The sequence below is a fragment of the Caretta caretta genome, chromosome 5 (genome assembly GCF_965140235.1).
Source record: "Caretta caretta isolate rCarCar2 chromosome 5, rCarCar1.hap1, whole genome shotgun sequence".
In the NCBI taxonomy this organism is placed as follows: Eukaryota; Metazoa; Chordata; order Testudines; family Cheloniidae; genus Caretta; species Caretta caretta.
Window position 1 is genome coordinate 57,251,655 of NC_134210.1, and position 25,424 is coordinate 57,277,078.

General features: G+C 38.5%; 1 long non-coding RNA gene across 4 annotated transcripts in view; it reads right to left on the bottom strand.

Annotated features, from left to right (window-relative positions):
• Nucleotides 1-4,662: 4,662 nt before the first annotated feature.
• LOC125637225 (uncharacterized) overlaps nucleotides 4,663-25,424 on the bottom strand; it is a 162,661-nt gene continuing 141,899 nt past the window's right edge. For 3 of the 4 annotated variants that reach the window (XR_007356869.2, XR_007356867.2, XR_007356868.2), the window contains one exon: nucleotides 4,663-6,434. This is a non-coding gene — a long non-coding RNA (uncharacterized LOC125637225). Of the gene's footprint in view, nucleotides 6,435-11,010; nucleotides 11,392-25,424 lie in introns of those variants that run through there. The other variant, XR_012668463.1, reaches the window with a different exon arrangement.

The window sequence follows — 25,424 nt, forward strand, 5'->3', positions numbered from 1 at the left end:
ACCATGTGAAAGGTTTTGAAAGTCCAAGTACATTATATCAACCGGATCACCCTTGTCCACATGCTTGTTGACTCCCTCAAAGAATTCTAATAGATTGGTGAGGCATGATTTTCTTTTAGAAAAACCCTGTTGTTTCTTCCCCAACATGTCGTGTTCATTTTTGTGTCTGGTAATTCTGTTCTTTACTATATTTTCAACCAATTTGCGTGATACTGAAGTTTGGATCACCTGTAATTGTCAGGATCGCTTCTGACGCCTTTTAAAAAAATCAGCATTACATTAGCTATCGTGCAATCATCTGATACAGGGGATGTGATAGGTTACATACCACAGTTGTTAGTTCTGCAATTTCATATTTGAGTTCCTTCAGAACTCATGGGTGAATACCATCTAGTCCTGGTGACTTATTGCTGTTTAATTTATCACTTTGTTGTAAAACCTTCTCTACGGACACCATAATCTGGGACAGTTCCTCAGATTTATCACCTAAAAAGAATGACACAGGTTTGGGAATCTCCCCCACATCCTCTGCAGCGAAGACCTATGCAAAGAATTCATTTAGTTTCTCCACAATGACCTTCTATTCCTTGAGTGCTCCTTTGGCACTTTGATTGTCCAGTGGCCCAACTGATTGTTTGGCAGGCTTCCTGCTTCTGATGTACTTACATAAGAACATAAGAATGGCTCTTCTGGGTCAGACCAAAGGTCCATCTAGCCCAGTAACCTGTCTTCCCATAGTGGCCAGTGCCAGGTGCCTCAGAGGGAACGAACAGAACAGGTAATCATCAAGTGATTCATCCCCTGTCGCTCATTCCCAGCTTCTGGCAAACAGGCTAGGGACAGCATTCCTGCCCATCCAGGCTAATAGCCATTGATGGACCCATGAATTTATCTAATTCTTTTTTCAACCCTTTTATGGTCTTGGCCTTCACAACATCCTCTAGCAAGGAGTTCCACAGGTTGACTGTGTTGTGTGAAGAAATATGTCCTTTTATTTGTTTTAAACCTGCTATCTATTAATTTCATTTGGTAACCCCTAGTTCTTGTGTTATGAGAAGTAGTAAACAACACTTCCTTATCTACTTTCTCCACACCAGTCTTGATTTTATAGACCTCAATCATATCTCCTCTTAGCCATCTCTTTTCCAAGCTGAAAAGTCCCAGTCTTATTAATCTCTCCTCATACTGAAGTCATTCCATACCCCTAATAATTTTTGTTGCCCTTTTCTGCACCTTTTTCAAATTTAAAATATCTTTTTTGAGATGGGGCGACCATGTCTGCACACAGTAGTCAAGATGTGGGCTTACCATGGATTTATATAAGGCAACATGATATTTTCTGTCCTATTATCTATCCCTCTATTACCCTTTTTTTAATTATTCCCAGCGTTCTGTTCACTTTTTTGACTGCTGCTGCAAATTGAGCACCCACAGAGTTGGCACCTATGCAGGTTGTTCCCAATCCCAAGAGACCAGTCACCTACCCCAGGTCAATCTGTACCTTAGATCTCACACAAGAGACAACACTTGTATCCAATCCTATAGTACACTATCTAAGGATTCATCAACTAAGAAAATAAATGAGAGAGTTACTACAAAGTTAAAACAGGAAAACATATACACAAATGAGTTACAGTCTATGGTTTCAAAAAGTGACAGAGTTGTAGTAATTGGTCAGCTCTGAATGTCTTTTAGGGCTAACCCTGGTTTACCCTGGGGATCTCTGCTTCTGTTTATTAGCTCCATCCCTGTGAGAGTCCAAACAGCAAAAGAGATGAAAAATTTTCCTGTCAAATATTTTGGTTTCCTTCTTCCCGAATTCAACCTGATGGGACGAGCCCTTTTTTTCCCAGCCTCTTCAAGAGTATAAAGGGGCAATTAACAAAGTCTTTGTTTTGTGGCATCCCACAATGACCTATTTTGTTTTGCTAGGCCTTCTTGATGGGCAGGAGATGATCCCTACCGAGCGACTGGGTTCACAGCTTCAGGGCAAACAAGTTTTACAGTTACAAAGCAAACACTTATAGCATGTGATAAAGAAATTATAAGTGAGATTAATGCATGCAACATTGTACAAGCATGTCATAAAGTCTAAACACTAAACACACTGTTATAAGTTCATCTTAACCCATCTTAACCATACTAACACACTGGTGAAACAGACAGGTTTCCAGCAATGGATTTGTCAGCGCGCGGCTGAGGCCGAAAGCCTTGGCAAGAGCTAGCATCTGCTCTGCCAGCATCGCAGTTAGTTTTTGTGTCTTTTGCTAGATGCTCTTCAAATACTTTTTTGGCCTGCCTAATTATTCTTTTACACTTGACTTGCCAGAGTTTATGTTCCTTTTTATTTTCCTCAGTAAGATTTGACTTCCAATTTTTAAAGGATGTCATTTTGTCTCTAACTGCCTCCTTTAAACTGTTGTTTAGCCTTGGTGTCATTTGTTTTTTCAGTCCTCATACTCTTTGTTTTTTTAATTTGGGATATACATTTAGTTTGAGCCTCTATTATAGCATTTTTTTAAAGTTTCCATGCAGCTTGCAGGCATTTCATGCTTATGACTGTTCCTTTTAAATTTCTGTTTAACTAGCTTCTGCTTTTTTGTGTAGTTCCCTTTTTTTGAAGTTAAATGCTACTGCGGTGGGTTTCTTTGGTATTTCCCCCCCCTAACAAAGATGTTAAATTTAAGTACATTGTGGTCGTTATTACTGAGCGGTTCAACTATACTCAACTCTTGGACCAGATCCTGTACTCCATTTAGGATTAAATCAAAGATTGCCCCTCCCCTTGTGTGTTCCAGGATTAACTGCTCCAAGAAACTGTCATTTATGGTGTTTAAAATATTATCTCTGCATCCCTTCCTGAGGTGACGTGTACTGAGTCAATATCAGGATAGTTTAAGTCCCCCACTATTATTGCATTTTCTGTCTTTGTAGTCTCTCTAATCTCCCTGAGCATTTCACAACCACCGTCACCATCCTGCTGAGGTTATCGTTAGTATGTCCTGATTGCTGTACTGTTATTATTCAAGCATGGAATTTTTATCCATCGATATTCTATGATATAGTTTGATATATTTGATTCTAGGCTTTCTTTCACATATAGTGCCACTCCCCCATCAGCACAACCTATTCTGTCATTCCTATATATTTTGTACCCTGTTATTACCAGTCCCATTGATTATCATCATTCCACCAAGTTTCTGTGATGCCTATTATATCAATATCATCATTTAATACCAGGCACTCAAATTTCACTCATTTTAGTATTTAAGCTTGTAGCATTTGTAGCATATCAACACTTATAAAACTTGTCAATATTTTGGTGTCTGTCTTCATGTGATGTAATTGAATGGGGCTACTTTTCATTTTGACTGTTTCTCTTCACTTCCTGCCTGTATTTTATCCATCTTCTCCTCTTTACTAGGATACAGAGCATCCCCTTTAATAAATTCTCCCCTAAGAGATGGCTCTGTCCAAACCATGTGCTCCTCTGTACCTGTCAGCTTTTCCTCAGCTCTTACATTAAAAACTTCTCTACAACCTTTTTAATTTTACATGCCAGCAGAATGGTTCCATTTTGATTTAGGTGGAGCCCATCCTCCCTGTATAGGCTCCTCCTTTCCCAAAAGGTTGCCCAGTGCCTACTAACCTAAATCCCTCCACTGAACACCATCGTCTCATCCATACAGTGAGACCCTGCATGGTCAAGGTACATGGCCATGCCTACACTTATGGACCATTCTTCCTTAGCCCTTACTCATGCCCTTGTTGGGAAGGCCCTGTGGGTGGCTTCTCCATTTATTTTCAGGAGAGCCAGAAAGGTGGCAGCTATATTCCATTGTGTGCTCCTGCCACAACACAGGCTCGTACACTGTTTTTTCTGAAATGAACATATGTGCAAGATACATCAGAATTTAATGCATACTTTGATATAAAGGTAGAACTTCAGTATGTTCTTTATATTGTATCAATATATATTGCTCGCATCAATAAACATGATTATGTCAAACTAGTTATCTTGTGCATTGCGTATCTTACAAATACTTTACTTAGTATAATCTCTTACAGGAGTGGCCAAACTGTGTCTTATGAGCATACCACATGTGGCTCTTTTAGTTAAAGTGCAGCTCACAGAGCCCCCTCTCCCCCCCTGCCACCCATCATTCTCTACCTACCAGACTGGTGGGGGAGCTCGGGACCTCTGCCTTTCAGCGGGGTGGTGGGATAGAGGCTTCTGCCCAGTGGGGAGGAGGGTCTCAGAGCTACAGCCCTGTGGGGCACACCTGCCAGTGCTTGGGGCTTCAGCAGGAGAGGAGCTGAAGCCCTGAGTCCTACCAGATGTGCCCCAACTCTCAAACTTCTGAAGATTGTTGTATGCGGCTCAGAGGGTGAGTAGGTTTGGCCACCCCTGATCTATTATACCCATATTTAATACCTCCATCACTGTGTTATCTATTCAATTCTATCTCATCACCATAATATCCAGATGCATTTTCCATTTGATAGATCAAGTTCAAAATAGTCATTTTCTCAAAATCAGGATTACATATACCAAACCACCCCACCCACTTCATCACCAGATTAACTTGCAGCAAAAGACCAGAGCTGGGTTAAAAGCCTGGGGACTCCAGGACTTCAGTTAAGAAAAAGTCTGAACAGAGATTTGTCTTAACAACATATGCAGTTTATTTTATTACAAAATTTGGAATTATACATATTAATTACACCACCAGTTAAACTAGACTGGTGGAAAAAATGTTCTGCCAGACAATGGTAAGAAAAAATATTTAAGGCTCTGTTACACTCATAAAACTAAGCTAAAGGCTCAACTTTGAAATCCATACCAAGACAATTGACTTCCCATTGATTTCAGTGGAAGTTTTATCTTGAATTAGGAATGTAGGATTGGTCCTTAATAAACCAATTACATTTTGACATATAGTGAAGCCAGAAATATCAACAAAAATAAAATGCTGTTGATACTATGTTAAAGGTATTTATTAAATGCAATTTTAAATATATTTTGATTGAAAACCATGAGTATAAGAGATATATTGTGATTGCTGAACATGTGAAACAAAAAGCATAAATATCAGAAAAGGGAAAATATAATGCGAAAGAAACAGAGAGAAGACAGAAAATTCTGCAAAATCTTTTAAGGAGTGGTAAATATTAATTTTCTATAACCATATTTTTCTTGAACTAATAAAATATAATCTTAACATATTGGAAAAGTCACACTTCACCTATTAGCAATGAATCTGGTATTTTCCCTGTTGATTTCCATTTTAAAATTATAAAAAATGAAAAGGTTTCTAATAAACCAACTTCAATGTCCTTGCTATCTATTTGTTCATTACACCTAAGAGATGGCTGTAAACAACTGGACTGATTAAAATGGCCATATTTTCAAAGCCCAGTGCAAGAGGTGAAGGATACAAAATGTGCACCACCCGTTGCACCTGCAAAGCCCTCATCTGCATATGGGTGTGTAACGCCGATAGACCCTGGTTATGGATTGAACCGGGGACCTATGGAGCTTAGTGCATGAGCCTTCTAATGCATGAGCTAAAAGCCAACTGGCAGACTCATTTTAAAACAGCAGGCTGATTTTACCTCTCTCTTTAAGTGGTCTCAGTGCCACTAGATGGGACAGAACAGCACACCCAGGAGGTGTTTGGGTTACATGTGCAGGTGTTTTATTTCTTTGGTTGAATGTGCATATGCAAGTGTGTTTTGGGTCCTATTCTCCTTTTGCTTACATCGCTGTTTTACCTAGGTCTAACTGCATCTGACTTCTGCAGAGTCACTTCTGTTTGAAGGCTGCTTTCCTGCAATCAGAGCTGTGTGGGCTGACATTTATGCCTGCCTGGACCTGCACTGAAGTCAGTGGGCTCTGCACAGTCCCCAGGTACTGCTCACACAGATTTGACTACCAGACTGGGGCCTTACATTTCTACAAGATGAGAATCAGGCCATAGGACTATATATGGTTTGGGAGTGGCCTGATGAATGAGCCTTTGACAGTTTAGCTCCAAGAGCTAAAGATAAACCTTCAAAAATAAAATTAAAGCAACAATCCAAATAGAATAATAGAAATATTATTATTAATATAATATTGTTTATTTTATGGGACCATCTAGGATCCCCAATCACGGATTAGAACCTCATTGTGCTGCATGCTATGCAGGCCCAGAACAAAAAGACATCTCCTGCTCCACAGACCTTAAATGTCACATTGCAGTTAAGTACAGCTGTTATGGTACAGATTGGTAATAATTATTTCCTTCAAGCTAATCTGTAATATAGATAATCAAGACCAAGCTTTTCTTTTTGGTTTCAGTATATTTCATTCAGTCAAAGCTCTGGAATTGTTCCTCAAAAATCCATGTAATTGCTAACCAGACTCCATAAAAGAGTTTAAGAAACTTCATCTGTAAAACAAAAGAGAAAAAAGTTAGCATTTTACCCTTTATTACACAAAACACAAATACTGAGAAGTAAATTACTGTTTTCCACACACGTGAAAGAACTGATCCATGGCTAAAGGGTTCTCTCTCTTCTTGCTTTCTACTTCATATATTTAGGAAAGAAAAAAAAACAACATCTTTATTTTATTTTTTTACATAAAGGTGTGGAAAACCTTTACTGATGCTGCTGCTAACTCTACGAAATGTATATAGTTACTTACGGAGCAAACAAAAGGATGGAAAATAAACTATACAGTACTTTTTTACTTATCATTTGAAAAAGAAGAGACAGTGGAGTTCAGAATGCTAAAATTTTTGATTGACTAAAATATTGCCTATGAAAATCTCCTTCAGTTATAATTCTTTATTCCAAAAATAATTTAATACAAATATGTTGCTGCAATAGGAAATGTCTCAGTGCTGGACTATAATAGCTTTTGTAGAACTAATAACCTCTTCCACAATGATGGTATATAAAATCAACTTCATACAGTTATCACTACAGATAAAATTATTTTATTTTTCTTCACATCTGTCCAGCAGAAAAGTAGCTTCAGTGGTGTGTGGCCAATAGAGGCTCTGTGAACCTCTGTGGCTACTGTGACTTGTACACTGCTCCCTACTCTGAGAGGATACTTCCTTATTGGTGGTAGCTTCACTGTGCTACTTCAGACATTATCCATTCAAGACTGTCCCTTCCCCCGGAGGAAAGTCACAGACGCTACCAAGTCTGATTGCAACTGGGCTCATTGGGAAATGCACTGAGTATGATTAGTGTGTCTTCTGACTTTCAAATATGGAGGAAGGTTCTCCCTAGCTGACTGACATTCCACTTCATCCCTGTCAGTCACCCAGGAAAAAGAGAGGTCCAGAGCAAAATGAGGGCATCTCTCATCCAGACAAGAGAACAAAAATTTGAGGGGAGACTGTCGGAAGTCTTTCTCTCTGAGTCTCCCATCATGTGATTCCTGCAATTTGGTTCAGAGCCTCCCTATCTAATTCTTTCAGGCCCCCATTTCCCCAAGACCTGGAGTGGTAGCACTTCCTTCCCACAACAGAAGGAGATTCTTTAACAGAAAATGGGTCAGTCTCCCCACTCAATAAAAGATATGCTTTGAGGTTACTCCCTCCCAGCCTCCTACAGGCAGTGCAGTCACAGCAAGGGGAGACAGACTGACTGAGTAAAAGGAAATGTACAGTACAGGAAGCATGTTACATTTACAGGAGCTTTCCACAATGCCCAGTACTGCAGAGAATGGGTGGCACGGCATTTGTTTTGGTTTTTGGGGATTGGCCTTGGATAGACTTTAAGCTGGTTTTTCTCCTGCATAGTTTGGTCAGAGGCAAATCCAGCACTTGTGGCCTTGTATACAGGCAGGGTTTGGAATGCTGTAGTTACCCTGTACAGAATAAAGGTCCACTTATCCTTTCAGTAAGAAGAAAAGGAGTACTTGTGGCACCTTAGAGACTAACCAATTTATTTGAGCATGTAGCTCACGAAAGCTCATGCTCAAATAAATTGGTTAGTCTCTAAGGTGCCACAAGTACTCCTTTTCTTTTTGCGAATACAGACTAACACGGCTGTTCCTCTGAAACCTTTCAGTAAGGTTATTGTCATAGAAGTTACAGTGCATCTTAAAAAGCAAGTATAATTGTAATGCAGAGCTACAGTTTATATTTCCTTAAAACTTACTACATGCTACGAAAAACTCCCTTTTTTATTGGCATGTTAAAATTGATAGTGTTTTATTAGCTTGCACTTGGAAAGGCCTGTCTTGTGGAAACTCCATTTCTTCCCATGTGCTTGTCTTACTTCTCATATTGTATCGTATTAGATAATTATCAGCCCCATGTGAAGCTCAGAAGTTTTGGTTTTTTCTTGGTTTTGGTTCTCACAGCCTAAATTTCACTTTGAAATTTTCATAACTTCATCCTAAAACTTCAGAGCAGAACTCAATCCAAACTGCTAAATTTAGCTTTATGTCAAGGTGAATAAACTTTACACCTGTTTACATCTGAAACCATAAATCAGATCAGATTTAACTGAAACAGGCTCAGGCACTTAAATACCAGTGATGCAGGTCCAAGTTTCAAGGCTGTAATGAAATATGACCCAGGAAAGTTTTGTCTGGCTTTGAGTTTAATTCTGAAAGTCTGGGAGAATACTGCCAACAATGCTCTTTTCTTTTCCTCCTCTTCTTTAACCCATGCAGGCTATGCAGTAAAAATCTCCACCCTTACTTCTTGGATATATCCTCTGATTTGTAACAGATTTTAACACAATTCAGGGAAAGTAACTGTCTACTTTCAAAGAGTTGTTGAAATGCCATTACAGTTTTTGTATTTAAAATTATACATTACATAAAAGCAGTTATGCTCATGTGAAATGATGATAATAAGAGCAAGAAGTAGACTTTTGAAATCAGATGCCTGTCATCTGATCTTAAACATCAGATGAGTTAAATGGAAATTGAAGTAGCTTTTGAAGGTCTAATTTGTTAACTAAATGTAAAGAATTTAAAATTTTTTACCATATCTTCAAATGGAGAGTAAATTACATTGGATTTTTTTCATAATGTTGATATTGTAGCAGCACTGACATAATTATCCAGTAGTCATGTTAATCTCCAAATGCACTGTGTATAGGGTTTATTATATTACATAGATATCCAAGAATCTGGGATGGTAGGTCTTAGTATCAGTTCTTTATTGTTATCATATTATTGCTCCTTTACAAAAAGAGGGCAATACAATTTATATTGTAGTCATATTTCTGGCTGTTTGTATCTTTGAGGGTCAAACAGATTGTGTCTCCTGAAGAGAAAGGGCACATAATCTAAGTTAAGGGGGTTTGGAGTTTTAAGTGTGACTCCTCATTGAATAAGCTGGTTTATAGGAGTTCTCAAACCTTTTCTTAGCATGAACTAGAAAGATTGTCTCATGGACAAATCTTCATCTATTCGTTATTGCATGACTAACTCGCCCCTCCCCCCTGCCCATTCATCGTCACATAATATTCCTGAGGGAAATTGCAGCAATTGCTTACAGGGAAAAGCAATATTAGTAAAGTATCTAATGTATTTTTACCTTTTTAAATTTAGTAAGTAGATAGAATATTTAGCATCTTGGGCTAGATCCACAAAGGGGCCTTAGACCCAATGTTGCAACAAATAACTTTAGGTCTACTGTCACTTAGTGGAATCCAGCATTCTGAGTTAGGCATCCAGACTATCTATACAATGCATGGGAAGAATTAGGAACCTAATAATGGGATTTACAAAAGCCAGCACATTCAGTGAGGAGCGGCCTAAATTAGTCAATAGAAAATGGTGATAATAGGGGTGTGGTCTAAACCCTGCACCTCAAAGGGACTCAAGCACCTAAATACAGGCCAGAGGGAGGCACCTCTCTCCACTTGGGAATCACAGCCATGAGCCCTCTCCTAGAGTTAGGTACCTAAGCCAGGTCATAAAACAAATAAAATGAAGAAGAGCCTCTCCTTTTACCGAAGTGGTGAGAACACTGACCCAAGCGGTTCTCCACTCTGCCTGACAGGGACTGGAATGGGTGTTTGTACAGTGCCGGGGATTGCCCTGACCACTAGGCCATAGTCAGCCTCGCTCTCTCTCTTTGGCCAAATGAATATTTACTTAGTTATACAAAGTGGAATAGTTTCACCAGGAGACAGTGATCACTGCTATAATGGGACATCTCTGTCTACATGTTGTGCAGGGCCTGATTTAGTATACATGTTCTAAGGTACCCTTTTAGTGTTCCTATCGGATCAGGACCCACAGGTGAGATAGGTGGGGGGTACTGCTAGCTTGTAAATCCTGCCAGAGGCTAGGCATGAGCTAGGCACAGGGTGCCATGACTTAGGTGGCTTTTCACATGCTCACTGGCAGACGTCTAGGTTCCAGGGGGACTTTACCTGTGGAAACATAGGGAAATGTAGGCTCCTTCATGGTTAGGCAGCAGCCGAGTGAGGGTTTATAGACTCTAAATTTTGGATTTAGGTGCCTAAAGTGCCAAGTAGGTACCTAAATCCTTTGTGACTAGCTCTCTCTCTATACACCACCAGCAAGTTCTACACGGAGAACCAGCATTCCGCAAGCTGCAGTTTGAGATCCATTGCATTAACATAATCAGTCAATTAAATACAAGATACAGAACTTTTGTGGAGTATATGGTTCTTAAGAAATTGAAGGAACAGGATGGGGGAGAGGGACGAGGATTGTTTTTGTTTTTTAAATTTCTTGAAGTGAATGTAGGAATTATTAAAGGTTCTGGTTTAATCAAGAAGAAGTATAATATAAGGAGACACTGTACAAGCTTCCGTACACTGCCCTGTCAACATGGCTCAGTCTTGAGGATCACCTCTGCAAGCGGAATGAAGTTCTCTTTCCGCTGCTATCCGCAGTCTCACCCTGGGCAAGTCTAGGTTCCATATGCTTGGTGAGTGAAGTTATCCTCATCCTCATGAATGCAAAGATGGTTCCTGAGTTAGTATGATCCCTGCCTATTAAGGATTTTAAAAAACAAGATCAGAATATCGAACTGGTGCCAATGGAGGATGTAAAGCATCATTGCAACGTGTATTCTGTGACTAGTCTTGCTCAAGAGCTTGACAGCTATGATTTGGACAAGCTAGAGCTTCTAGTTCGCCATCACAGATAGCTCTAGTTAGAGTGAGCTACACGAGCTATATAATGTATTACAAAATATTTTTTAATTTATGGGAAAAAGAAAAGATCAAAGATTGTTTCCACTAACCTTAACCACTTTATTGGTATTAAAACATATTAAGCTACTTTTATTTTCTAGAATTTGGCATTTTCTTCTGGTTACTTATTCTGATTGGCCTTGGCCTCCTGCCAAATGTGCATCTCGTGTCAAGAGTCAGTTCTAAACTTCATTTTTCCTATAAAATTGAAGAGATATAATTATATTTAAGGGCAGTGTATAAAAAAGTACCCATAATTTACCTCCTTTTGGGTAAGTATAGAGTAAAACAATAGCTTTAAATAGACATGCCATGTGAGCTGCCAGAATGGGCAATATATACACAGCACTTTACTGATGTACAATACAAGGGATCAGCCCCTGAATATGCACATTACTGGAGTAAGTAGCTTCCTACAATTAAGCATTTAGAGCCTAATACGGAAAAGTACAGAGTACCACATGTGAGGTGATGGGTTCTTCTGCTCCCATTGAAGTCAATTACATGATTCCCAGCACCTTGCATGGCTGGAATTTGAGAGAACTGAATGTTTATATACTAAGTACTTCAAACTAATACAAAGAAAACGTTCATGTCACACAATCCTGAGGCCTGATTCTGAGCTCACACTCATGTAAATCAAGAGTAATTCCACTGAAGTTAAACTGAAGTAGAATACTGGAGAATCAGTTTTTATACATCTAAATGTCATTAACCAAGGATGAAATTAGCTCTTATGTTTACTACACAGTCTGATATAAACTGGTGAGTGGACTAAATCTTATGAGGTTTTCCAACTTCTAATTTATCTGGATGTACTGCTCTGTAAAGTTCAATATTTACACCTCTTCAGAATGCATAAAGTCAAATTATGCAATTAGCCATTTTTGCTGTTTATTTATTGATTTATATATTGCTAATATATAATTAAATGGAGTAGCAGCACATTCAGTCTAATGGGTCAGATCAAAACTAAATTTCTCTTATGGATAGACAATAAGTAATTATGCAATTAAGCAAAAGATACTTAAGTGATGTATGCATTTAAAGTATCCAATAGGAGTTAGGGAAATTCACCACCTTTAAAATCAGACCAGTTATAAATAGTCCACTCTGGATTTAGTGCCTAATTTTAGGCACCCGAGTTAGAACATTTTGGCCTCTGGCTTTTTAAGAAATATGACTAATGTACATATATTAACTGAAGTATACTGTATTCTTATTGGCGGAGTCTCTCCTTCACTCCTGCAGTAAACTCTCCCATAATTAATGTGAAACCAAACTGCAAATATAAAAAAGCACCTAGAAATGATTCCTGGTAAGAGTAAATCTCTACTAAATACAATTTTGCAATTGTAAACAAACAAGTGGAAAAGGGAACAATTTGCCTATGAATTTCATTAAAAATTCTTACTGAAATCCTGTTATATAATCAAATATGTAACATTAACACAATGGTCATTTTGGAAACAAGAATGTGTGTGAATGAAAAAGGTTGTTATTGTGCAAGTATAACTACACAGGACAGGACAGGACTGGACTATCATCCATACAAAAATGGAACAGCAAGCATTTTATTAACAGCAATGGTGAGCTTAAGTACAGTTATACTGATTCCTTCCTGCACTTAAGAGATTGAAAACAACTACCTTTGGCTTCAAGTTTCATGTGTGTTGTATGGTTATCCTGTATTACCAACCCTTTGTAGGGTGCTATTTACACTATGCAGTAAAGCTGTGAATTTGGCTACATATATTTTGGGGTTCTCATGACACCATGAGGCGTTTAAGCTTTGCCTCTGTGGTTACTATTTTGTATAGAGGAACAATGAAACACGAGAATTTCTTGAGCAAAATACTTAACTCTTATCTGAATGTGAAAAGGACATAGCAAGGGTGTATAAGGATTGCTCTTGTGAGGTGTTGATCACCTCTGTTGACCACATGTGAGTTCAGGGTGCTCAATATACCTTGCAAGACTGGACCTTAAGAACACAAAACAGTGATCTAACCATACAGAAGAAACCACACTTCTCAACCTGCTCTTCTGTGCTATCTCCATTAATTACACTAAGGGCAGGTTGGAACGTTGCCTACAACAGTATATCACCTTTCACTTGTTCTAGGTACGTCTAGTCAACAGGGACACCATAGCTCACTGGATTCCAGTTTAACCCATGTGTGACCTCTGTAACAATTAACCCTTTAGTTTCCAGATTAACACTGTGCAAGTCACATCTAACAAATACCATTGTATCAATATCTGAATATTGCATAGCAATTCATATATCTGAATCTATCTTAGCAGAGTAAATCAGAGTCAGTATTACTAAAAACAACCTCTTGAATCAACCATATGCCATTTTTAAGGCTCTGGAGTCCTCTGTCAGTCCCTACATGGCCTTCACTGTGGCCTCTGGATATTAACTGAAGTGCCTTGGCCTTTACTCACAAGTTCATTTCAACATCCATACTAAATGTTTTTGGATGCTTATCTGAACTAAATAGAATCTATAAATCTTTTACAATTTATTATTGCTAGCTGTCTAGTTTGCTGCCCAGAGCTAATAATGACAACTTAATTTATAGTACCATCTTGTGACTTATGTTTTTAGTCAGTGATGCTGGTAGCCATGTTCAACAAATCCTCTTCAGCCTGCCTGTTTTTGAGATCATTCACTCTGTCTAGCAGATTCACCTACCTCATCCCACAATCAAAACGTTAGTTGAAAATCACCATTTCACATATGCATTTGTAAAATTAGTTTTTAAACTCATTCAGATCTACACCATAATTGCAACCGATATACTAAGTTTTACAATTCTTTTGTTGACACATAAGTACTAATGGACACACAAAACAGCCATTTAATTAACATTTGGATTCTCCAACAGCCTTAGCAAGGGGTCCCCAACTTTTAGCTTGGGTTAGCCTTAAAGAACATTTACAGCTTGCACATTATAGCAGCTGCTATTACCTTTTGGAACCTAAGACTGTATCTCATTTGTGTGTATGTTTACCAGCTTTAATCTTGTAAATATCACTCCTTTTTAATAAATCTTTAGTTAGTTTATTATAGAACTGGCTGCAAGCGTTGTCTTTGGTTTGAGATCTGAGGTACAACTGACCTGGCACAAGTGACTGGTCCTTTGGGACTGGGAGTAACTTGAATGTTGTTGTGATTTGTGATGTAAGGGACCATCTATCACAAAGGCAGGTTTGCCAGGGTGGCAAGATAAACTAGAATGTCTAAGGGGGACTGTCTGTGACTAAGGCTGATATAGAGCTTGAGGTGTCCACACTGGATGCTTGGTTGGTGAAATCCAACTACAGAACACACAACTGATTTGGCGTTTGTGCCCTAATTGTGGCAGTCTGGCCTGAGGTTGGCAACTACATTCATGAGTGACTACAGACAGTATGACAACAAGGCAATCCAAATTAATTTTGCCCAATATGGCACTTATAATTTTTATTATATGTGCACAATTATATCCTATTTTACTCCACAGCTTCATCTTTTCCCAAATTTTTTATTATCGCCTGCGTTAGGGTGCTTTTCAAACACACCTAATCAGCCCCTGCCATGCCAGCCCCAATCCAGGGGGATAGATTGGGACTGGTTGAAAAGCCTTATGTCTGCCTGGAGATTGGCAACACCTGCCAGCCTGATAGGCCAGGAGCTATAAAGGCTGGGAAGGAGCGAGACAGCCAGAGAAAGAGAGAGAGGTCAGTCAGTGAGGGAGGGATGTGGAAGTCCTCTAGCTGGTTACTGACCCAGCCTGTACTAGGCAAGAAACCTGTAAGGATTGTATATAGTTGGACACTGGTGGTGGGAAAACACTAAAAGAATAAAGGACATGGGTATTGCACAGAGTTGAAGGTCTCCCTGGACTTATTTGAGAGGGCAACCAGGCCCAGAAGAAGAGGGGCTGGCTGTGCATCCCGTGACATCCCCTTATAAAATAAATTAATGTGCTCCTCTAGCACATGCATTTTGATGAACAAACATTCAAGTTTTAGAGCTCTGAAAAGTGAAATGCTGTAAATCCAGAATGGAAAGATGGGATTTGGGGGATTTTTGCAGGAGTTATTTAGTTCTATAAATAGAAGTCAGTCTTCCTATTTGCATCCAGGTCTCAAATTTCACATGCATGAAACTCCAGGATATTGTTCTATTTAATTCTTATTTGGCAAAAAATTATAAAAGTCTTTAAAAAGTATGTTTTAAAATTGTATTTTTAAAGCATTTCACGTCTATCTCTTTCTCTCTCACTCCGGTTTGGTGTCTGTTTTTGCTACCTGCATTTAACTGTAATATCACACAATGGTGAACTTCTGATGGGCACACAGCCAAGATCAGTTGTTCTAAAGGTGCCCTGAATACATCACTGGCACATGGACATATGTTGGGGTGTTACATAAGATTCCCCATATATTATCTAGGACCCAAATACCAGTCATGCAGCTGCCTACCCCACATGTATGCCTGCACACCATGTTGAAGTACCTTGGGTGAACTCAGAGCCATCTTCAGCCAGTGAGACAAAGCACAGTATTCAAATGTAACTGGCTCCATCTCTGTTGGAGAAGGGACCTGGCAGACACTTGATCAACTCATACTAGAATGAGCTTGCTCAACAGAGCAAGGAGGTCAAGGCTCAGTGGTAGCCAGAGACAGGGAGACACTGCCAACTGGTTGGGACTTAAGTGTGGGGTGAAGGTCTCTGTTACAATTAGCTCTAAGAAAAGAATCTGGGTGTCCTTACTGCCTTGTAACTTGCTAGTGATGGCTCCAGACCGCCCAGCTAATGTTACTGTCTCAGATGGCTCCAGTGTCCTACTGCTGTTAATAGGTTGAAAAGCTTGGGATCTCTCTCTCCTCTTAGAGATGGTCACAAAAACAGAGGACAAAATGGGGGTGTTTGGGACAGTGCATATTTTCCTCCCCACCATGATGGACTCCAAGGAACAACTGGAACATGTAATGAACTTTGAGGAGTCCTTGTGGCACCTTAGAGACTAACATTTATTTGGGCATAAGCTTTCATGGGCTAGAACCCACTTCATCAGATGCATGGATTTTCCACTCCATGCATCTGATGAAGTGGGATATATATATATATACACATACATACATTGAATATCAGGGTTGGAAGGGACCTCAGGAAGTCATCTAGTCCAACCCCCTGCTCAAAGCAGGACCAATCCCCAATTTTTGCACCAGATCCCTAAATGGCCCCCTCAAGAATTGAACTCACAACCCTGGGTTTAGCAGGCCAATGTTCAAACCCCTGAGCTATCCCTCCCCCACGATTTATATATATATATCTATACACACACACGATATATATATAGTACACAAAAAGATGGGAGTTGCCTTACCAAGTGAGGTGGGGGGGTGTCAGTCTAACAAGATAATTCAATTAATAGTAGAATACCAAGGGAGGAAAAATCATGTTTATAGTGATAATGAGGGTGGCCCATTTCAAACAGTTGACAAGAAGGTGTGAGTAACAGTAGGGGGAAATTAGTATGGTAAAATTAGTCCATCCACTACCAGTCTTTATTCAGGCTGAACTTTGTTTTCTTTCCTTTAAAGAAAGCATATATCCTTCCCTTTGTGCTTAATATCATGCTATATGTAATTTTCTATTGAAGAGTTTATTTACCTCACAGACGGTTTGTTTAAGGCAAAATATAGCAAAGTAAGAATTTGCTCCATAATAGAGTGCAGTTCACCAGTCTGGATATTCTAGGAACACAGAAACATTGTGCCTGTCTAGGCCAGTAGAAAATGTGTGTAGTCTGAATGAGGTCATTCACGTGTGTAAATCCTTGCCAGATTGAGCCCTATACCTGTACTGTCAGTGTTGATAAGGCACAGAACATCACAGACGGTACTGACAGCAAATAAGTCACATACCCATAACATAAAAGCAAGAAGGAAAAATATATCTAGTTTGTTGTCATTTGAATGGTCGGTTTAGGCATATTGAGGATGGATTTAGTTGCTCTATCAGTAACAAGGTAAACAGACAGCAAAGAATTGGCACATCTTTAAAACAAAGTTTTAAAAAATATATTTCCCTTGTTCCACATCTCTGTCTAGGCAGAAGTTTCAGATTCATTACAGTACAAAGTCATACTACCTCCTTAGTTCTTCAATAGCACTAGCTCCTTAGCTAATAGTCACACATCTCTTCAGCACTTTTAAACATGATGGGTCCCATTCTGTGCTAGCAAATTTGGCCCCACATCTAGCTATATTGTGCATGAGGTCTTTTGACTAGATACCTGAAAAACAATAACTACCTTAAAATTAAGTTGGTAGTGAAATTAACAATTCAATTACCACCACACTGAGTATTGTTGAAATAGCCAAAATAACTTGTAGAAGGGGGTGTGGTGGTAACTGAATATCAAGCATAACAAAATGCTTAATCATGCTCAGAGTTTTCTGTGAGTCTTAATCTAAGGCCAAATTCTGCATTCAGTCTTTGTGTGGAATGTTTATTGACTTCAAACTCCTTGAATCAGGGAGCAGAATATGGACCCTAGAAATATTCATCTTGATCACCACTGTAATGGGGCAGCCATCTCCCAAGCACCTGCCTCAGGGCTGGGGATGGCTCTGCAGCACCCTGACTCAGTTTCCCTCTTCACGGCTCCTTAATAAACTCCACACACATGGTTTAGTGCTGGAGATAGCTCCTCAGCAAAGTCATAAAGTTAACCACTTCCAGGAGTGACAAAAGTCCAACTAAAAAGTACCAGCAAACAAAAAAAAGATTCTTCAACCCTTCATGGGCTTCTTTTCAAACCATCCTCTAGGCCCTGTTCTCAGCCACATTTGTGTCTTTCCCCTGACCCGCTATAGATCACTCAGCCGCCAGATTGATTCCCCTGGAATATCATTCAGCTGCAGAACCTGGCTCAGGACCTTCACACCCCCTGCACTGCACAGTTCTACTCCCAGACTGAGCTCTCTCAGGCCTTTTATAAGGCTCAGGTGTCTATTAAAGTATCAGATGAGCCTCTTAGTACCAGGCTGGGAAGCAGCTAATTAATTATGGCACAGGTGGGGCTGGTCCCATCTCCCCTTAAAGGACAATCAGCCAAACCATTTCTTCTGCAACTGCTGTTATACCCCAGTGACACTGAGTGTAAATCATTAGAAATACACATTCTGAAATTCAGCTGCCAGAGGTTACATTATTAGTTAAAATAAGGCTTACTCCCCCCCCCCGCATTTTTTTTGTTTTAAACTCAATCACTAATGAAACTCGGAGAGCACTTCGGTCAGCATAAGTAGTAGCAAAGAATTTGTAGGTGTGGCATAAAGTTGTAATGAAGTGTTACAGAACCTATGGATATCTAATTTCAGGATATATAGATATAATTGCTAAAAAAATACTACTGTATTGTTGTGGAGAAAAGTAAAAAATCTAAAAGGAGCTCAGTTTATCAGACATGGAAAATGAAAATAAAGCCACTGAAGGCTGATGAAAAGACAGATCTAAAATGTATTATATCTTATTACTGGTATCAACAATCCTGGCAGTGAATAATGGTAAATGTAGTGTCATGTAAATAGTAAATAGTAAATGTGTCCCCCACTGTTTAGATTTGCTAAATAATGGTATTATTATTATTATTATTTATTATTATTGTATTTGTGTTATCACAGTGCCCAAAAGCCCCAGTCATGGACCAGGCCCCCACTCTGCTAGGTGCTGTTCAGACAGAACAAAAACACAGTCCTTGCCCCAAAGAGCACACAATCTAAGTATAAATTAAGAGGCAACAGGGAAACCATATGAGAATACTGTCCAAATTGACAAGACAGACACGGGTGGGGTAAGGGGTAGAACACACAACAGAGCAAACAATGTGGTAGCAGCAATGTGGTAACATGCCATGTTAGTTCACCTATGGGGGGAGGGGGCGTTACTTAGGAGGGGATCAGCTGAACGGAAAGGGAAGGGAAGGGAAGGGAAGGGAGACAGGGAAGGCGAGGAAAGAGTAAGAGTGGCAGGTCTGCAGTGAGGCTATGGTGAAGAGACTGTGATGGAGAGAGAGATGGAGAGTTGGAGCAAATAGCCCATCAGCACAAGCCAGAGAAAGTCAAAGAACATTCTACAGTTTTGACTGGAATATCTGAAGGACCCTGCTTTGGCTAGTTCTGTTCCAACCAACTGGAGCTTTTGGCTGGCTTCTCTGTGCAGTTTGTCCCCAAAAGCCATATGGCGAGGGAAAAGGGAGGTAGGCACCATCTGGAACCTAGTGCCCTCAGAGTGTGTATGTGGGTCCTACCCTACACAGTTCTTGTCCAGGGTATTGCTGGAAGGGGGCTGGTCCCATCTGGGCCCCATTTTAACCTCCTCCCTCCAGTGCAGCAGTCCCTGCTTTGGCTACTTCTGCTCCTACCGGCTGGAGCCATGTAGGATAAACATTACTGAAAATATAAGAGGGGCTGCACAAAAGTTTTGTGGGCAAATCAGCAATTTCATAAAGGCTTAAAAAAAGAAAGAAAAAGAAAGTCCAGACTCAGTTATAGGATGAAAATAATATTACAAAATAGTAAGTCATCAGAACTCCACATTCTATATGCTTCAGGAATCACAAAAACCTGTATATGCCTGTTTCAGTAAACAGGAGATCAGGAAAGCATATACCTTCAGCTCCACTCACTAGAATACAGGTATTAGTTTAGTGAATAACTTCTGCCCATTTCAACTGTCCTCTCAAGAAGTTGACAATATTATAAAATACTAGTATGACCGTTGTGCTGTCATTTAACCAGAGTAATCCCCAGATGAATCTGACCCTAGATATAAATTTTATCCTGAGACGATAAAAGAAACTACTACATAACACTGTCACCATGAATAATTTGGTCAACCCACCTTTGATCATTTCTGTATGTTTACATGATCATGACATTCAGATCCAGGAAATATTGAATTTCCTAGATCAGGTCTGTGGTCAAAAGAAAAATCTACATTTTACAAGGACCAAGCAAATTCGAATAGGGGATCTTACTACCATGGCAGGTAAGATACATTATTATTGGCTCTACTTAGCACACCCAGAAGTTGTAATATTCCTTATCTGTCTCTCAGTGGCAACAAATATAACCTTCTTCCCTGAAACTCAAAAAAACTCATTCTTTCCTATGTGGAAAATCAAAGAAATCACTTCCAATCTATTTCTTACAACTGAATGCCAATCGATAAATCAGTGGAAATGAGGCAATATAACAAAACCAACATAACATACATCTTTTGGAAGGTAAGATTTAAACCATAGAGATGAATGATCACCTCAAGCAGTGATCAGTAAAACTGAATTCCACAGTATTAAAATAGTTACTTCCTCATGTATATCAGTGGGACCTGGATGAACAACAGCATCTAAAGCTGGTAACTCCCATTCCCACATCTTTCTGTTGTGCAGCAGGTTGATAAACTGGGTTTGCTTCTTTTGACATTTCTACAGAATAGGGCAGAACTACCCAGGCAAATTATTGTAAATCTGGGAAATATTTGTAAAAAAACCCACAAAAGGCGAAGACTTGTAATGGAATGGGAATTTCTTATTTAAAAAAAATCTGAAACATGTTCAAATTATAAATCCACTCCTCTACCATATGCCACCGAATATGAATGTAGCTGACCAGGGAATCAGCAAGAACAATACATTATTTCCCTATACACTGACACCTGTCTGTCTGTGTGTACATGCGCAAAACACCTGTAAGTAGCCACCCCACTCTCAAAATATGATGACAAAACCAACCTCTCCACCCCCCAACACAAATCGGACAAATTTCTCATTCCTGGCCATAGATCAAATGCCTGTAAAAACATTTATCACCCCCATCAAACATTTGTGGCTGTATGAGTGTCATTGCTCAACCAGAACATATTGCAAGTAAGTTGACTGACTTAAAATATATTGGGTGGAGGATAAAGTAGAGACAGAATAAATCCACAGAAATTATTTATTTCTTCTCATTATCTCCCTTTTGTGGTTTTTCTCTTTCTCCATTCTGAATCCGAATGAGAAAACAGTGGGTACAATCCCAAATAGTCATTTTAAAGATATTTTCTCTAGATACTGTATGCCCAACCCACTTCTTTTAGTGGTACAAGGCAGATTGGGTATCAGCAAAGGCTTTCTGGGTGTTTTAGATACCTGTCCATTTGCCAAATTCAGGATCCTGAGTTAATGGTAAGAATGAGATTTTTTTTTCCAAGATCAGGAAATGGATAAAACATCAATGTATGCTTCAGATCTTTGCTTAAATATTGACATTTCTAGGCAATACAGTATATTTCAAAGACTTCCAAAGACAAAATACAACATATTAAGACAAACTCTTGCTTCATTTAAACTAATGAAACCTCAGTAATTTAGGAATACAGAGCCTAGTACAATGGGGTCCTGGTCCTAGGGCTTGTCAGTGCTATGATAATAAAAATAATAAATAATAACAATAATGATTAGGGTAGAATTTGGCACACAGTATTTTTTGTATTACAACGTTAGCTCAGGTTATAAGCAACCTGCAGCTAGACAAGTGTCAGTTCTTTTTGCATTAATTTGAATTTGTGGCTGGGGGGAGAAAATATTTCAGTTTTTAAAGTTGATTTGCTAACTCTTGAGAATTTGCACAAATTTTGTCACGAAAACAGTAAGATAATCAAGAATGACAATAGATAAAATAATGGATAATAGAGAATTGAATTTCCTTTTTGTGTGTACATTTTTCCCCTCCATTTTTTGCATCTCATCTCAGTCTAGCATCTTGGTGGCCTTGGCATAGCAAACACAAATGCACATAGAGAAGACATGAAGTTATAAATATAACTAGGCAATTACATCATTAATCCACTGGATCACATAACATTCTCAAAGTATTTGGCATGAGAATGAAAAAAAATTAGGGAACCTGAAACATCCTAAAACAACAAAAAGTATTATCCAACTTAACACTCTATAAAACTGATTTTGTTAACGACTCATTCTTGACACTGTTGAATCACTTTTCTCTATTATGGAAAACTCCAGCAGGAAATGCAAAGTTTTATCTTTCCTGGTATGTTCCCTATTCAGTACTATTTACAATCAATGGATGAACCCAACTAAAGCATTGAAATAGCACAAATATATTACCATGAACAACTATCATATGCTCCCATAAACTTTATGTTTTATCTTTTGAGAAGCTTCTGCTATGTAATAAGATTTAGCCTCTTACTTTTAATCTCATATTGCAATTGCGAGAAAAGACCTAGTACTGCTCTGGCATGTTACAGTGTTGTCATGGATACACAAGTATGGTGTATTACTTCCACCAGTAAATAAACAAGATTCTCAAAGAGTGCTTGGTAGGATTTACTAGCCCTGTAGTATTGTTACCTGCACAGAGCTTTAAATAAGCAAATGGTTTGTAGTTTTTTAATAATATCCAGTGTTGAGGAGAAGCACATATATGGTATATATAGTTCTTTAAAAATCATAAGGTACATGCTAAATTGTGTAACTTTACTGTCCTCACTTTTTAATTTAATTTGCCTTTATCTCATATTTTTCATAAAATATTTGCACATATATGGGACCATTTTCTAATATTCTTTACAATTTGTGGCAGTCATCTAATAACTGCTTAAATAGCTGCACAACATGTTTACACATGCAACTTATAAAGGACAGATTGATCATTCTTATAGCAGATAGTGATATTTGTAATTTAAAAAACAGTATTAGGTGATATTAAAATTGTGTCTTTTCTAAAACAAAGTCCTCTTTCCATTCACAGACTACAGAGATGAAATTCAATCACTTACTAGCATATATGTCAACAGCTACAACAGACTTGACTTGACTCTAACAAATCAGTATCTTATGTTGATGAAGGGATGTAGATTACATGCCTTAAACTTATGTTTCAAGAAAGAAAATCACAGATTGTTAAGAATGCTATATTTAGTTCTGTGTATTAAACTTAGCAATAGCAAAAGTCTGACTCATATCTAGGCACTCCAATTTCTTACAGAAATATCTAATTAAATCAGGTAAAAATCTCCCGGTTTTACAGCTTTAGAAATATAAACCCTTAGCATTTTAAATAAAATTCACTGAAGAAAATAACATAATTGTGTTTTATGTAAAATTCATGGAACTTTCCTATTCAGAAAGCCTGCATTGTATAATGATGCATTCAGGCACACACTCTATATGTATATGGCCAGAATGTTCTGTTGGGTTTAATTGTTGGCATAACTTTGCTGATTGGACTGAGAAAACCTAATTTAGGACTAGACAGAGTGAATAATTCACAATGAATAATTTATTTGTTAAATTTAGCCATTTTTTCAACTCTTGTCATGTCTGCAAGCAGATTGCAAGCTAGGGGTTGGGTTTTTTTTTTTTTTGAGCGGGGCTTATATATCTATATCTATGATATGATTACGAATATTCAAAATCTGAGCTATGTTGGTTTGTTGTGATTGGCCATATAAGACATATGGGGTTGTTTCTGTTCCCTTATTGGGGGTTCAATCCTGCAAAGTGCTGAGCTCTCTGCCCACAATCCAGCTAAGCACAAAGGATCAGATTTTTAAAATATTTAGGTGCCTAGCAGATTTTCAAAAGCATCTCGGTGCCTAACTTCTATTGATTTCAATAGACATTAGGCACCTAGATACTTTTGAAAATCCCAGCAGAGGCCTAAATACCTTTACCATCTGGTTCAAAGTGCTTAACTTTAAGCACATGCACATTCCCATTAAATCCAGAATGTCCAGCATCCTGCAGGATTGAGTCCTGGGTGAGCACACAGTAAAAATTCTTCTGCATAGAATATAAAATTTGCTTTCCACAAATATTTTGCCAGTAAAACTTAGTTGTGAAAATGTTTGCCAAAAGTGATCACAAAAAGGTCATGAACACAGCCATAGTGAATTCATGAAATAATTGGAATGAATATTTGTGATTTGTTGTTTGTTTGCATTACTTACTATTTAAGATACTGCATAATAAGTCATATGGATTGCTTTTTAAAAGATACCAGTACAGCATTTTGAGCTCCTTGGGGGCAAGAACATGGCTTCTTCTGTGTTTGGAAAACACATAGCACACTGGGAGCATTGCTGAAAATTAATAAATAATAATAATTAGTACAATCCTGCAATATTTATTCACATGAGTAATTCTTACACATGCAGGTAGTCACACTGCAGTCAAAGGATCTATTCACATGTGCAAGAATTACATGTCAGTAAAGGTTACAGGATCATACCCAACAGATGTAAGCTGAAACATGAGCAGCTGAATCATATTATGAATGTTCCATGAATCACTAATTTCTGTATTTAAGCATTTGCAGTCTTGTAGAAAAGAGACATTTAATGTAAGCAGCCTTAACACCTTACAGATTATAGCAGGAAAAACCTGAAATACTGATTTATTTCCATATTAAAGCTATAGTAGAGATTTTGTTTAAAAGAATACCTTTGTGCTTCCTAACACACAATGAGGCACCAAAATAGCTCCTTTAGAAATTAATCTGTTTAGACTATTACTTGGCAGGCCTAAATATGGGTAACAGTTCGGTTCTTTGTGGGAATGATGTTATTGTCATTTAGTAGCCACAATTTCTCTTTTCCTTAGATACTTTGAGTACTGTTTGAAAAGCTGTGCTTTAAATGAGGAGTTCAGTGCTGAGGGAGTTAATTTAAATTTGATAACAAATGGCTCTGCTTTTGAAATGAATGTAGCCTGGCAACTTCAACTGAGAACCCTTCATAGGGCCTCAATTATGTATGCAGCTTCTTTGAGAAATAGTTTCACACATCTGACCCAAGGCCCACTATGTTGTTGCCATGAAATAAAACTGTATGAAGGCAATGTTTCATTTCTGTACACTTTTCACACAGGCAGGCTTTTCCCCCTCCCCCCACCTTGTGCGGATGTGCACACACGCAAACACACACAAAATCTTTTATTCTGAACCCGTTTCTTATATTTTTTCTATGGCTCATGTCTGAATAAAAATATAAAAGAAATAATCAATTGCCCAGTACTTAATGTGTGTGCTTATATTTTAAGAATTTCAGCTCATGCTTCCAAGCTGCCCTAATCAAAGCAGTAGTGTGAAACCAGACAGACAGACAAACGGTTAAACATCCACACCATTTCATTTTTTTTCAAAATGGCTGCTT